This window comes from Molossus molossus, unplaced genomic scaffold (assembly GCF_014108415.1).
Source record: "Molossus molossus isolate mMolMol1 unplaced genomic scaffold, mMolMol1.p scaffold_m16_p_5, whole genome shotgun sequence".
NCBI classification, from domain to species: Eukaryota; Metazoa; Chordata; class Mammalia; order Chiroptera; family Molossidae; genus Molossus; species Molossus molossus.
In genome coordinates, this window is record NW_023425388.1 from 8,275,376 (window position 1) to 8,291,339 (window position 15,964).

Below are 15,964 nucleotides of genomic sequence, written 5' to 3' on the forward strand. Positions count from 1 at the left end.
AGTCCATTTTCTCCTCTGTCCTTAACAGTCCCTTAGGCGACTGAACCCTGAACAGCCAGAGATGTGTCAGTGAATCCAGATGTATTCTCGAGGGTAATTTAAGCAAATCTTGCTGGAAACAGGGTGGTTAGGGCGCATCAGCGATTCGTTCCTGAACCTGACATGCCTCCGTTTCCTGCAGGAGGGAGATAAACTGGGTGGTAGGACATTCACAGACATTCTCATTTTGGATTTTAAAACAGCCCCTGATATGCATGCTCGGCCAGATGTTTTCTCCCTTACCGAGCCCGGACGGGGCTCTGGTGCTGAGGGTAATTCGGAGAACCCAGTTTGCTTCCTCCTGATGTCGTTTCTTCTCTCATCGGAAATCTAGGAGATGCCTGTGTAGTCCCCAGGGACCCCAGCCCAGGGTGGGGTGTCCATCCTTCACCCCAACCTGCCTGACAGGTGAGGTGGGTGGGCAGGGCTTCTCCGAGGACCCCCTGCGCCAGAGAGCAAGTGTTTTCCCAGAGATGTTCTCGTTTTCACCTCCGGACGCCTTCTCATCTCCACGTGGAGAATAACCTTTTTCTAATGCTGTGGCCTTTTAAATTACACACTGAAAAACTGCCCAGGCATTTGGTGAGGTCACGCTGTGGCCACTCTTAATGGCTTTGAGGACAGGAACGAATCCATTTCAATCGATCTATGGATGTGCCTGCATTTCTAATTATCACAGGTCTTCATGTTAAACCCAAATTTCGTGGCCTGTCCCAGGAAGACCCGCGTGGCCCGTCCCGGGAAGACCCGCGTGGCCCATCCCGGGAAGACCCGCGTGGCCCGTCCCGGGAAGACCCGTGTGGCCCGTCCCAGGCCTCGGTCGTGCCCCTTCTTGGCCTTTACTCTGCAGTCCGTTTGTTAGGGAACCGCGTCCAGGGCTCGCATGAACCACACGACCTCTGTGACTTCAAATGCGCTGTTCTTTCTTCCTCCTTTGGGTAAATGTTATGGGATTTTATTCTTTCTTTTTTAATTATTTTTTTTATTAATTTATTTTTATTACAGATGGTTCTCCTTTTTCCCCCCATGGTCACCCTCCTCCCGATACCCCCCCCCCCCCGCCAGCATTGTTGTCTATGTCCACGGCTATACATACGTGCGTATAAGTTCTGTGGTTTCTCGCTCCCCTCCTCCCCGGCCCCCTCTTCTGAGGTTTGTCAGTCTGAACCCTACTTTTATGTCTCTGGGTCTATTTTGTTCATCAGCTTGTTTTGTTTGTTATATTCCACAAATAAGTGAGATCATGTGATATTTGTCCTTCTCTGATTGGCTTGTTTCGCTAAGCATAATACTCTCCAGGTCCCTCCACGCCGTCTCAAAGGGTAAGAGATCTTTCTTTCTTACAGCTGCATAGTACTCCATTGTGTATATGTACCACAGCTTTTTATCCACTCATCTATTAATGGACACTTGGGCTGTTTCCAGATCTTAGAGATTGTAAATAGTGCTGCTATGAACTTAGGGGTACATATGTTCTTTCTGATTGGTGTTCAAGCTTCTCAGGGTATATTCCTAGAAGTGGGATTGCTGGGTCAAATGGAAGTTCCATTTTTAATTTTTTGAGGAAACACCATATTGTTTTCCATAGTGGCTGCACCAGTCTGCATTCCCACCAGCAGTGCACTAGAGTCCCCTTTTCTCCACACCCTCGCCAGCTCTTGTTGTTTGAGGATCTGTTGATGGCGGCCATTCTGACAGGTGTGTGGTGGCGGGAGCCCAGGAAACTGCCCACAGGTGTGTTGTGAGCACAACTGGGCTATACTGGACTCGTTGCTGACTTTGGGAATGTTCCACCCACCCCTGGTTTATGAGCTGATAGGTCTGCTCATTAAACATGTAATGCTTCACTGCACATATATGGGAGATGCAAAAAAAATAGTTATAATACCACATGCTGGAGAAGGTGTGGAGTAGCTTGATCTCCTAGCTCGCAAGGGGGGTGTAAAATAGGACAACCCCTCTGGCAAACAACTTGGCAGTTTCTTATCAACCTCCGTGTGCACATACAACCTGCTCCTGTGACCCCACTTGTGAGTGCTGACCCCGGAGACGTGAAGACGTGTGTTCACAAAGTCTCTGTACGTGACTGTGCAGAGTAGCTTTATGTGTAAGAGCCAGATTCTGGGAAAGAGTCCCAGGTCCTTCCACAGGTGAATGGCTGGAAGTCCCTGGTCCTCCACACACTAGAACGACTCAGCGTGAACAGGAATGAACGCGGACCCACACGGGCTGGCGGTGCCGGGCAGTGGCTGAGGGAGCAGCTTTATCCCAAAGGCTCTGTTCATGTAACGTCCTCAAATGACAAGACTGCAGAGATGGAGACACAGAGTGTGGCCGAGGGGCAGGGAAAGAGGTTGGGGTGGGGCCAAGCACATACACAGAGGCAGCAGCTTTTGTGGTGATGGAAGGCTCATGTACCTTGACGGTGGTAGTGGGTGCACACACTATAATTGATAAAGTTATGTAAAGCTACGCATAGACACACACAGATGCGGGTTCATGACTGTGGAAACCAAGTAAGGTGTCTAGTCTAGACAGGAGCCGCGCCCTGGCGTCCGCTCTCTGGCTTGGTTCGCACCTCGACCGCGTGAGTCCTCAGCACCGGGGGAGCTGGGGGAAGGGCGCTCGGGCTCCATCCATGTCCGCCACTCCCTGTGAGTCTGTGCTACACAACAAGTTATTCTTAGCAAGTAATGCCAGAAAGGAATGCCGGGAGACGAAAAGCAGCAGATGTATGCGTACAACATAGGTGATGGAGACATGGCGGTGTCGCGGAGTGCAGAGGACAGAGGTCATTTGAAGAGGTGAGGTCAGGAAAGGCTGCAGGGCTGGGGGAGCTCCATGTGACGGGTGGACATCAGATCGGAGAGAGCGAGGTAACTTCCAGAAAGCCAGGGGGGAAGGAGAAGCACCTTCCCAGACCCACCCGTGGGGGGACCCACAGAGCGGAAGTGGATGTGTGATTACAGAAGGAGCTGGAAACGGAGACGGTCTGCCGCGCGCTGACAGTGTCTCGGATCTCGAGCTGGGGACATGGACAGCAGGGAGCGAGCAGCCTTTGTCCACGGCCAGTGAGAGACCAGATTGGAAGCAGCATTTCCAGACGTGGAAGCTGGCAGAGGTTAGGACAGAGTGGCGTGGGGACAGGAAGGAAGGGGCAGACAGAGGGGCTGGGACGCAGGCATAGTGGCCAAGGCTTAACCTCAGGGGTCAGAAAGGACACCTCTGGTTTGAAAGGCGCTGTGAACACTGACCGGAAGGACCAGGCCCCTGATGTGCCGTGGGGACCTGGAATCAGTCTGGGGTGCAGGAACAGGGACAGGGAGGGAGACTGGAGGAAAGCTGCCACATTCCATTTTGCCCATGTCGCAGTGGCCTGCCGTCCGAGTGGCAGCCCCTGGCTGACCTGAGCTGGGAGGCTGCAGCTGAAGATGGGCTGGTGGGGAGCGGGGTCAGGGCTGTATAATACCTCCCCAGAGCAGCCCAGGCGGGTGAGATGCGCAGGGTGAAGGTGGACAGAAGAGCGGACGCCGAGGGGAAGGTGGGGAGGTGCCCATGTGGGCGGACAGTCATCCTCCAGTCTCAGAAGTAAGGAACAGCTCCTCGCTTACCCCTTCTTCTTGGTGTCATTTTGTTCAAAGCCTGACACCCTCCCAGACAGGCCCAGGCTTGGCCGCCTTCCCTGCAAATGATCTACTCTCCCTCCCCTGCCGCTCCCTTAACAAGCTCCTGCCACAGCCGTAGTCACTGGGTAGCGGAGCTTCATCGGCGTGACAGCACGGAGAGCCCTTGACTGCAGGGAGGGGGCCGTGGCTCCTTGTCCCAGCGGCTGCCTCTCCAAGCCCAGACCTCCTCCCCACAACTAGTGCTGATTGCAGTGTCTCCGACTGCGCCCCCACTTGGCTGCCGGCGTCCTTGCACTTAGAGATTGCAGAAGGCAATCGCAATAGGGGAGGGGCTGCTTGTTTTGAGGGCATTTTCCTTAGTTGGAGGTGGGGGGCTGATGCCTGCCACCAGCGAACGTTCTCCCTCTTTCCGCATTGACGTGCTCCTTAAGTACAGCTTTCAGGGTTCGGTGGTTGAATAGCATCCCGTTCCAGGGCTGCGTACTTATTCAAACTACCGTAAAGGTGTGTGGTGCCTGAAGGTTCTGTATTACATACAAGGTTGCCGCGAGCATCCTTGCACATAAACTGCATCTAATCGATTTCTGAGGATACGTCAAAGGAATGGAATTGCAGGGTCAAAAGATGGGCTCGCGCAAAACTGTCACACGTGCCCAAACTGGCTTACCGAGGCGGTGCCGGTGGTCCTTCCCAGTGCAGAACCTGACAACCAGCGTCCTACCTCCTACCAACCTGGATCCTTCCGGTCTGCACCCTGCTTTACATCACTGGGCAAAAATGATCATTTCCTTTCCTAACAGAATAAGTTCAGTATCTTGATATTTGATTGTTGACATTTTATTTCTTCTTTTAAAATAGCCTCTCTGTTTCTTTTTTACTTTTTTCTGAGTTTTTTTTTGTTATTTTGAATATGTATAACCCTTTCATTGGGGCTGCGTCTTCCTAGCGCGTTTATGCTTCATTTAGATATCGTACGTAGCCGTATCTTTTTCAAGTTCTCCTTTTGATTTTTTTATCTGTTTGCTTGTCTATTGCCATACAGAATTTTTTAATTGTTATATAAGCTTTACCTTATGGTGTCTGGCTTGCACATCATACACAGTTTCCTCCTTTTTCTCAAAGCAGTCACCTAAATTAAACAATTTTGTAAATGTCGGGAGAAGCAAAGATTAAGGGTGTTTGCTACACACATTATTTGGGATTTAAAGAGACAGTGTTTATAATTTTTGATATAAGAAACCCAAATCGTGGTGTCCAGGTGAGTCAGGAGACTGCTTGGGGCTGGAGTTCCCCATTCCTCTGGGCCAGGGGGTCTCAAAGTGATCACCAGACAGCAGCTCCATGACCTCATCATGAGAACTTCTTAGACATGTAGAGTCAAGGGTCTTCCATAAACCTTCTGAACCGGGCGCCCAGCTAGGCCCCGCCATCTGTGTTCCAACAGACCACCAGTGACCGAAGCAGGTTCCAGTCTGTTCCAGGAGCCGCGGGCAGGGCTCCCCCCGACCTCACATCTTCCAGCGGCTTGAATCTTACACCCCTACTCATGATGAGGGACACCCCCACTGGGGTGAGGGGTTTCAGTTACAGCCTGCTTGCTGTTAACACGTGCACGGACAAACCCACGCGCGTGTTTAAAGTCCTGGTGACATGCAGGCATTGAATCGCTCTTAGGACGGGCTGGATTTCCGAAAGAGAAAAGGCCTACAGCACAGGCTGAATGCTGAGTCAGAATTCCCGGGCAGTCCCTCCCCCGTGGGTACCCAAGCCTCTTCAAGAAGGAAGTGGGTGCTGTTGCCAGGCACCAGGATGCCTCTGCAGGTATGATGCTTCCATGTTACATAGAAAAGGTCAAATGAGGTCAAAGCCCCAGCGCCTGCTGCACAAGTACTCTCTGAATCAGATGGAGAGAATAATGCTACAGTCTTTCCTCCTGGAATGCTACGTGTGAGGCTACTGAACATCCCTCCCTATGCCGGCTGCTGGGAGACACACTTAAGGATGCTTGTGCCTGCCTTATGTCAGTAGCAGGGGAAACCCGCAGTGCCCACCCTCACCTACAAAGACCAGGAACTGGCGACTCCATGAAGGAGATGATTTCCAGGTAACCCTTATTCTAGCAGGTTGTTTCCGTGGCTGTGAGCTCAGATGCAGGGACCGTGTCCCCGCACAGAAGTGCACTCACTGAGAACCGCGAACATCCCGCGCACACTGCTTGGCATCGCTCGTTTCGTCGGAGCTGAGTCTTCCTAGCGGATTTCTGCTGCCTTTAGAGCTGCCAATACCTCAATTAGTGCCTGCTCACCTCCCCGGGGAGGGATAGTTACACTTGTCGCTTCACGAGCTCTGAAATCCAAAACCCCCCTGAGAGCTGCTAGGTCATAAAATATCTCCTGATTAACAATGCTGTTTGCCAGGAGCCCTCGCTCCTCTCTACCTCTTCCTGGTAAGCTTTATCAACTGCCACAAACAGAAGACACCGAGAGCGCCCCCTGACAGCAGCTCCCTTGGAAACATCCCACACGTGTGCCAACTGAGGGTTCACTGCTTTTACGCCTGGATCTGAGTTCAAACGCCCAGAGCACATAGCAAGAGAAAGCTCTGGTTTGGTTTGGTTTTTTTTGGTACGTGCCCCTAGCGGGAATCAAACCCGGGACTCTCTGGTCGGCAGGCTGACGCTCCAACCACTGAGCCAAACTGGCCACGGTGAAAGTTCTGGTTTTCAGGGCGTGTGTGCGCAGGCGTGCTAGTGTTTGTGTGTTCAGGTGTGTAGGCATGCTAGTGTGTGTGCAGGTGTGCTAGTGTGTGTATGTGTGTGTGTTCAGGTGTATAGGTATGCTAGTGTGTGGGTGTGCTAGTGTGTGTGCAAGTGTGCTAGTGCAGGTGTGTAGGTGTGCTAGTGAGTGTATGTGTGTATTCAGGTGTGCAAGCATGCCGGTGTGTGTGCAGATGTGCTAGTGTATGTATTGTGTGTTTAGGTGCATAAGTGTGCTAGTGTGTATGTGTAGGCTGCTAGTGTGTGTGTAGGCATGCTAGTGTGTGTGTGTGTGCATGTTGTGTGTGTGCATGCATGTGCATTTACTTGTCCTGGCATATTTGCTCTAGGACACAATCTTCATCCTTTGCTATTATTAATCTTACAATTTAGTACGTGAGGACAATATCTTCTACCTTGAATTAAGAAGGCAAAGGCAGCTGAATCAGGCTACCCCCGGGGCTGAGTTTAGCTGTTTGTTCTTTTCAGAAGAGGTGTTTTTGTCTCTGCAAAATCATTGTTGTTATTTTGTATCTCCATAACCTCTCTCTCCACCAGCCGTTGCTTTAGCAAACCTATAAAATAGGGCATAGTCCATCTGAGCACTTTGAGTTTTTTTCTTTTTGAGCAAGAAAGCTCTTAAAAAAGAAAGAAATATATCACAATATTTGTTCTAGTCTAACAAATATTATTAAAAATGCAAGTCATGCCCTGGCCAGTTTGGCTCAGCAGTTAGAGCATCGGCCCGTGGACCAGAGACTCCCGGGTTTGGTTCCCACTAAGGGCACGTACCTCGGTTGTAGTTTGTCCCCGGCCCCAGTTGGGGTCGTGTGGATGGCAGCCACTCAATGTGTCTCTCTCACATCGATGTTTCTCTCTCTCTTCCGCCCTCTCTCCCTCCCACTCTATCTGAAGATAAATGCAAAAATGTCCTCAGGTGAGGATAAAAAAATGCAAGTCATCTTGGCTTTCATATAAAATTTAGAAGAAAGAACTTAAAATAATCAAATGCTCAAATGGCTCAGGAATTGTCATCTATGCTTCCAAGACATACAAATGTGCTCACGTTTGCACATCCATGCACATGTATGTGCACACATGCATACGTGTGCATGCACACACCATGCACATGTAGAAGAATGCACACACAGATCCTTATATGCATCTGTGGCAATAATCCCTTTGAAAACACCACTCGAGACCCTCCTCTTGGAAAGTAAGCAACCTTTCTCTCTTTGGAAAAACTCCCCTTTCTCTTTTTTTAAACACATGCTGTCAATTTTCTAGATAATGAGATGGATACAGCCATTGTATTATTTACCAAATCTATTAATGCTTCATTTAAAACCTACAAAATTGAAGTTTATAATTAAATGTAATTTATTTATTGCTCAAGCTTTATAAAAACCACTAGCACATTTAAATCTTTAAAATCTCTATGATACCACCACCCTCACACTGCATCCGTTTTTCCCTTCTGGTCCTTGCCTGTATGCATGTATCTTCAGCCTTAGTGGAATGTGAATCTAGTTTAGAAAACAACGCATGCATGCAAAATTAGCTAGAGAAAAATAACCAGTATTGTAAACCCTGTACAACCTACAAAAGACTTTCTGTGTATTTGATCTTTGTCGTTGCTCTGTGTTGAGGGAGCATCACCATGGTACCCACCTAGGAGTCAGCGCAGACTGTTAACACTCACGCGAGTCTACACCCCTGAGTTGTCAGAGCCAAAATCTAGAGTCAGCTCCTCCCATTGCAAATCCTGCACTGTTTCCGCAACCCCCTTCACGAGGCTAGAGTAAGGCCCTGGGCGAGGTGGGGGTGGGGCGGGATGATGCCGAGACCAGCTGGAAAGGTGCTTCTCACCTGCAGTGCTATTCACACAGATTCCCGACCCCAGCACTTGCATTTCTGGCCAGTTCCCAGGTGATGCTTCTGTTGCCCCTGCAGGGACCACGCCGGCAGAACCGCTTTTGTAGACAAATTCGTAACAAAGATAGACGGGGGGACTGCAAACTTGTGCAGCGATCTTGGAAGCTGTTTGACACTGTCTCATAAATTTAAAGCTATACATATACCTTGACTAGACATTTCACGCCTCCAAATGCTCCCTAAAGAAATGCACGTGTAAGTGTTCAGGGGGGGGGGTCACATACAGCAGCGGTTCTCAACCTGTGGGTCGCGACCCCTTTGGAGGTCGAACAACCCTTTCACAGGGGCTCCTAAGATCATCGGAAAACACATATTTCCGATGGTGATCCGTAACAGTAGCAAAATTACAGTTAGGAAGTAGCAACGAAAATAATTTTATGGTTGGGGGTCACCGCAACATGAGGAACCGTACTAAAGGGTCGTGGCATTAGGACGGTTGAGAACCACTGACATACAAAAATGTTTGCAGTTGCATTGTTGGCAATGGCCAAAATCTGAAACCTCGCAAATAAATAAACCGTGAAGTATTTATACAAAGAAATCGTATATGGCCGTGAAAACGCCTGCAGGCACTATGTGTAGGTCGCGGGTGTCACGCAAACATAACACAGAACGAAAGAAGGAAGACATAAAGCAATGCAGACAGCATGAGCGTGTTGTGTATGTAACTCAAACACAGGCACGACTAATCTCGGTTGTTTGTAGGTACGTACCTAGGTGGGGAAGGCACACATAAGCTACACTCTCTGACCCTGCCACTTACTACCTGTGTGACCTTCAACGAGACATTCAGTCTGTCTGTACCTCACTCAATTACTGCTCTCCCAAAATCAGGGTAATAATAGCACCTACCCCTTAGGGTTGCTGTAAAGATTGAAAGCTCATAAAATTCTCAGCATAGGACTTAATACATGTTACCTATAATTATCATCATCATTATTACACCAGGCCTCTTTAAAAGGACTTGATGCTAACATAATCAAATGATAAAGGCATGCAGGAAAAAAATGATAACCAAATTAAATAAACTAAATATCATCACCAGATCCAGATGACCAAATTAGCAAAAACGTAAGCAGTGTACGCAAGCAAATGGAAACCTGTCATCGGTGGCCAAATGAAGAGGGGGCTGCGGGAATGGATATCGACATGGGATGAAGACCAAGTGATGAAAACAGCTTCAGAGAACAGATGAAATGTCAGAAATTGAAAATATGGTGGGGATTGCAGGATCAAAATCCCGGGCACGTGCCCGCCTTGCACAGGAATCTGCACGTGGAAGAAGCTTCTGGAATGCCCTAAAGAGGGAGGAGGCTTGGGCATAACTGCCGGGAGACCCTGCCCTGAATGCCAGGGAGCTGATATCAGCAGAATGTGAGACTGGTCACTGCCAGGAGCATTAATGGGTTGTGGTTTCTCTCCTCTCTCTCTGCTTCTCCATGCTACACAGCTGTACATAGAGCACTGCTCAAAAGTTGTACCAGGGCTTTGGACCTAACTCTTCTGTGTATCCTTCCCCAAGCCACTGGAAAGTGCTGGGTCTGTTTCCATGGCAACACCTTGCCTTCCAAGACCTTCGTCAGAATACTTGAGAAGGCTGACAGCTTGACTCCTCCGAGCTCCTGCCCGGGGTTGTTGGCCAGCCTCGGGTCCCTGCAGACTGCTCGCCAGACACATGCATTCCTCATGGTGCTCTCCCTGGGCCGTCTGGGAGTCCGCGATGGCAGACTTCCTGGAGCCAGGGACCAGAGAGAGAGAAAGAACTTCAGAGCTCAAGATGGAGCCGCAGCTCTTTTATAATCTAACCTCAGCGTGATTCGTCATCACCTCTGCCATATTCTGTTGGTCACAAAGACCAAGAACTCCTGTAAAATGTAGGAGGGGCTATAGGATTGTTTGCTTACCAGGATTCAAGGGTCACTGGGGATCGCCTTGGGGGATGGCTAACACACCACTGGTTATTGTTTTAATTAATATTCTGAACCTCATCCATTTTTCATAATAATATAGTCTATATTCATACATTTATTTTTTACTATCACTAATGGCAAAAAATCAAAGTCTACTATTTTTTCTGCCTAATTCTTAAGAAGTGTTATTATTAAGCCAATGTAGCATCTATGTATATGACCAGACAAAAAACAAAAAAGGAAGACATGACCTGCCTATATCTATGTGAACTGACGGGAAAATACAGTTTTTAATATTTTGGAGTTAATATTCATACTTGTCATGCCAAATAAATCAACTTTCTTCTAATAATGTGACTTGAAACAAGTTCAGAGTGAATTTAATATGAAACCTAACTGTTCCCCGTGTTTACGTTTGCGCAATTAATCATGTCACGAGGCTCTGGCCAGGCTGCCAAGGAACTCGAGATGCTGTCAATCTTGTTAAAGTTTAACATCCAATACAGCCCCCGGTAGCCTGGAAACACATAGTTGATTAATGGTTATAATCAAAGTAACTTCATTATGTAAGCACAGTGACCCAGCTGAGGAGATATTTTAGTCTGTGCTAAGAACTGATTAATTCCTAGCTGGAGAACTCACTCTCTTTGTGGGGATTAGAGCCGCCCGGTAGGCAGCCTCACTTGCTAAAACTTTCATGAACAGTAAGTGTGTGGACAGGAGGAAATTCTGATTCCACCACAGTGGTGAGAGCGCTTTGTGTTTCTGCAGGGGTCTCTCTGCCGACATGCCTGTGGGCCCCCCGACATAACCTCATTAATCCTCGTCGCAGCCTTGGAGGCTGCAGGTCTCATTGTTCTCACAGATGAGGAAATGGAGACGGAGCTGAGAGGCAGAGACCTCAACGGAGAAAAAGCCCCTGGGCCTGTGAAGGCCTGAGAAGAAGCAGGCACCAAGCGGTAAACCATTTCGCTAGAAGAGTACTGCAGATATTTTCGGAATAACGCTGTCCACACCGTGACTGTGGAAGCGCCGACCCCGCAGCCCCAGGCGCAGGCAACCCAGGAGCCCGGCGGATGACCGGATGAACAAAATGTGGCTTCTGCATGCAATAGAATGTATTCAGCAGGAAAAGGAAGGAAATTCCGACACATGCTCTAACATGGATGAACCTTGACCACATTATGCTGTGTGAAATGAACCAGTCTCCAGAGGACACATATCACGTGATTCCTCTTATATGAGGCCCTGGAGAAGTCAAATTCAGAGACATAGAGACAGGCCCTGGTCAGTTTGGCTCAGCAGTTGGAGCGTTGGCCCACAAACCGGATTCGATTCCAGTCAAGGGCATGGACCTGTGTTGTGGGTTTCTTCCCCAGCCCCAGTTGGGGTCGTGCAGGACTCAACCAATTGACATAACTCTCTCTCTCTCTCTTTTTTAAATTTTTTTTCTTTACTGATTTGAGAGAGAGAGGAAAGGAGAGGGAGAGAGAGATAGAAACATCAATGAGAACAAACATCGACTGGCCACCTCCTGCATGCCCCCCATTGGGGATTTGGCCCACAACCTGGGCACGTGCCCTGACCGGGAATCAAACCGGCAACCTCTTGGTGCATGGGTCCACACTCAACCACTGAGCCACACTGGCCAGGCTGATGTGACTCTTACATCCATGCTTCTCTCTCTCTCTCGTCCCACCCTCCCTCCCATCCACTCTGTCTAAAAAAAACAATGGAAAAATATTCTTGGGTGAGAATTTAGAAAAACTTTAAAAAAAAATTCATAGAGACAGAAAGAATGGTGGGTGCAGGAGCTGAGGGAGCGGGAGCTTGTGCTGAGTGGGGCAGAGTTTAGTGGGGGAAGATGAAGCGTTCCAGAGGTGGGTGACGCTGCAGGGCCACACGGAGTGCCACCGTACTGTACGTACCCCTGAATGTGGTTAGAGCAGTGAACGTCACGTGAGGTGTGCAGAGGGGGACGTGCCTGCCGTGACTGGAAAGGAAGCTGTGGGTTCCTGGAACCACCGCTCTGAGGTCACATGGTGATGACAGGTGGCACTGTGTCAGGAAGGGGTTTAATGCCTTCTCTCTTAGAGCCTGTCTGCCTTTGTGTGCTCAGCCGTCCTTCGTCATGATGCTAGAGAAAGGGGAGCCCTGGTCCCCGTTCCCTCTCCAGGACTGTGACCCGTCATGCCCAAGCCCTGTCTGAGGGACTGGCCCCGCCCAGCTTCCCCTCCTCCCCCAGGAATCCCGGCTGCTCTTTTCCACCAGTAAGAGTGGTGGCAGCCTCGGAGGCTCGGTGCTCACCAGCTTCCAGGCCCAGTGTCCGGGGTGTGTGACCAGGGCCATGACATGGGTCCCTGAGCCCCCAGGGGCCCTGCGCTTGGGGTCTAATGGTCTTTGGCTGCCATCGTGAAATGTCTAATAATTTTGTCTTTAAATTTGTGTTGCATAAGTGAAGTCCAGTGGAACAATGGGGCAGGGACTGGGGCCGTGGGGCCGTGGCTCTCATGTCATCCTACTCCAGCCACCTCCTGCCTCCCCAGAGTGGATTCTCAGCTGCTCGCTGTCCTGCCTCCTGGCCCCAGGTCTCCACTTCTGCATCCGCCCAGAACTCTCTGAGGAGCCTCCCAAGGTGGCAGCTCTCCCTGCCCAGGGGCAGCAACACCACAGAGCTTTTAGAGGGTGCCTCGGGGAACTTCGAGGGTCACCCATCCAGAACCGGGGAATGGCGGCCATCTGGCAGGAGCCCTGGCAGCTGGTGGACCCCACGTATGTACATGCCAAGTCTCAGGTCAGGTCCTGGGTGCCTGGGAGGGTCAGCACTTACCCAGCCCCAAGCCCGAGGGGGCAGAACACTAAATAGATAATATAAATCATCGTGACAAGTGGAAATAGAGGTCTCAGAAGAAAGAACAAAGCATTCGATTTTAGAGCTTCAATGGCACCTTTCTCTGCTGATTGAACACAGGGCTCTGCACGGCTCCGGGTCCTGCAGGTCCTCGGCCGTCCCCCGGCATCATCTCCCGAATATGCAGCGGGCTTGCAGGAGAGAGGCTGGGATCTGTACTTCACCGCTGAGAAAATGGAGCTGTCGGGGGCGCTCTGGAGAGTCTCCCTGAGCGGACTCAGCCCCAAACAGAAGGGCTTTCAAGGAGTCCCTGGCTGCTCCATGCCCCCGTGGTCCGGTTCTGCGCCCCACGGACCAGCCTCAGGTCCCCCTCTAGGGATAGGCAAGGACACTGTGCACTTGGATTCAGAAGACCTGGGCATCATCTAGATTTTCCATTGATGATTTGCAAGGCTTTAGGTGAAGTACTCACCTCCCCAATCCTGTTTTAGTGTGACTAAATGTCGAGTTCCCTTCTCTACTGAGGACACACATGCTTCTAGGAGATCTCATATGTAAACATGATCTGAAACTTGAAAAGATACAGTAGCACAGAAGTATTATGTACCACGTGTGGCTTAGCACAGACCTTAGCTTCCCAGACTCTGGAGGACGAAAGGAAGAAAGGGGAGGGAGAGTCATCGTCTTAGGGGTTAAAAAAGCTAGCTTCACTGCATTACTTTTATGGTGGTGTTGATGTTTTCAGAATTTTACTAGATGAAACAGAGCTTTTGATCAGGAGTAGGAGAGGGTCATAGAGGCAACAGGTTCTCATTTAGCCAGTTTTAAACCCTCCAGTTCTCTGTTTCTTTCTTTGTAAATAAAGGGAATAAGATGTCAAGTATGAAATAAATCCTAAAACTCTCTTATATTTTCATCTCAATTTTCTTCCCTTCAAAGCATTGTTTGGTGTCTGGTTCTCTTTGATCATGTGCATAGACATCTGTTAATATCATTTTAAATGCAGTGAATCTGCTAGGAATGTTATTTCTGTACATCTCACACATATTTATAGCATAATTTGGAAATACTTAAATGCCACTTATAAATATGTCTTGGGTCATTTCTGTGGCCAGAATTTCTATCCCATCGGGTTGTTGCATGGATTAAATATGTGCATCGTCTATGGAAAAGTTCCTGACAGACGGTCCCCATGCATCAAAGTTAGCCGTTGTTGTTATTATGGAGTAGTACTGTGGGTGAGAGAGAGGAAGAGAGGTAAAAATGGGGAAGGAAGAAAAGAAAGATGGAAAAAGGGAGGGGGTGAAGAAAAGTGGGGATTAGGAAGAAAAAGGGAGAATTGGATCTGAGGAAGGCCTTGGGGATCACCTAGCTGCGTTGCTTTAGTCACTTGGATATTGGATCACTTGGAGAGCGTGAAATTCATCCATTCCTGGTCTTGCCTCCACTCTCCTGGGTGACAGATGAGAGAACCAGGGTAGCCAGTGGTCTTTCCCATTCCTAGAAGGATGCCCCTGGATGGCATGAGGTTGGAGCCCAGCTTCTTGCTCCGAATATCTTTTATCACCTCTACTTCTGATATGACATGTGTGAGAGGGGCACTGCTCTACCCCAGGGCCACCAGATCCCCGGTGGGATCCACAGAGCCCACACGCAGCCGTTCAGTGGGCCCGCACCCTGAGCTGTAGAATCCAGGATGGGGGCTGCCACCTCTGTGCCTGATCTCTGTGACATTCACTGAGCCATGTTTTCACCTATGTCTATTTTAAATGGAATAATGGAAATGATGTGTTTGGTGATTTTGATTGACTGATGAGATAGTAGTGAAAATAATTTTGATTCAGGTCTGTGTTTGAGATCTCCTTCATTGTGGAGTCCAGACATTGGGTATATGGCTGCTCAACTTTATGTTTGAAGTATTTCAGTCAAAAGTTTGGGGGGTATATAAAAGCAAGTAGCTGAAGAAGCAGTTTAAAATGTTCATGTGTCACATGATAATTAAAATGTCAAAAATTAAAGACCAAGAGAGAATCCTAAAGTCAGCAAGAAATTAGCAACAAGTTATTTACAAAGGAACCCCCATGAGGCTATCAACTGACTTCTCAACAGAAACACTACAGGCCAGAAGGGAATGGCATGAAGTAATCAAGGTCATGAAAAGCAAGAATCTGAATCCAAGACTACTCTATCCAGCAAGGCTATCATTCAAAATAGAAGTTGAAATAAAGAGCTTCCCAGACACATACACACAAAAAAAGGCTAAGGGAATATAATAGCACCAAACCAGCACTCCAAGAAATGTTAAAAGGACTGCTGTAATAAGCAGAAGAAGTAGAAAGAGAAATATAACCAGAATAAACAAAAATGGCAATAAGTAAGTACATATTAATAATAACTTTAAATGTAAATGGATTAAACACTCATATCAAAAGACACAGAGTAGCTGAATGGATAAGAAAGCAAGACTCCTATGCTGTTTAAAAGAAACACCACCTCACAACAAAAGGCTCACATAGGTTGAAAGTGAAGGGATGGGAAAAAAAATTTCCAAGCAAACAAAAAGGAAAAAAGAGCTGGGGTAGCAATACTCATATCTGATAAAATAGACTTCAAAATGAAGACTATAACTAGAAACAAAGAAGACCACTACATAATACTGAAAGGATCTATCCAACAGGAAGATATAACCTTGGTAAACATATATGCACCCAACATAGAAGCACCAACATACATTTAAAAACTTCTGAAGGACTTCAAAGGATAAATCAACAGCAATACTATCTTAGCAGGGGACTTCAACACCCTGCTGACATCACTGGATGGATCCTCTAGACAAAAAATTAACAAG

The 15,964-nt window shown here is 48.5% G+C and overlaps 1 protein-coding gene across 1 annotated transcript in view; it reads left to right on the top strand.

The window, feature by feature from the left end:
* The window catches only part of DSCAM (DS cell adhesion molecule), a 575,021-nt gene that overhangs the window by 415,865 nt on the left and 143,192 nt on the right, over nucleotides 1-15,964 (top strand). The gene's annotated exons all lie outside the window — the stretch shown is intronic.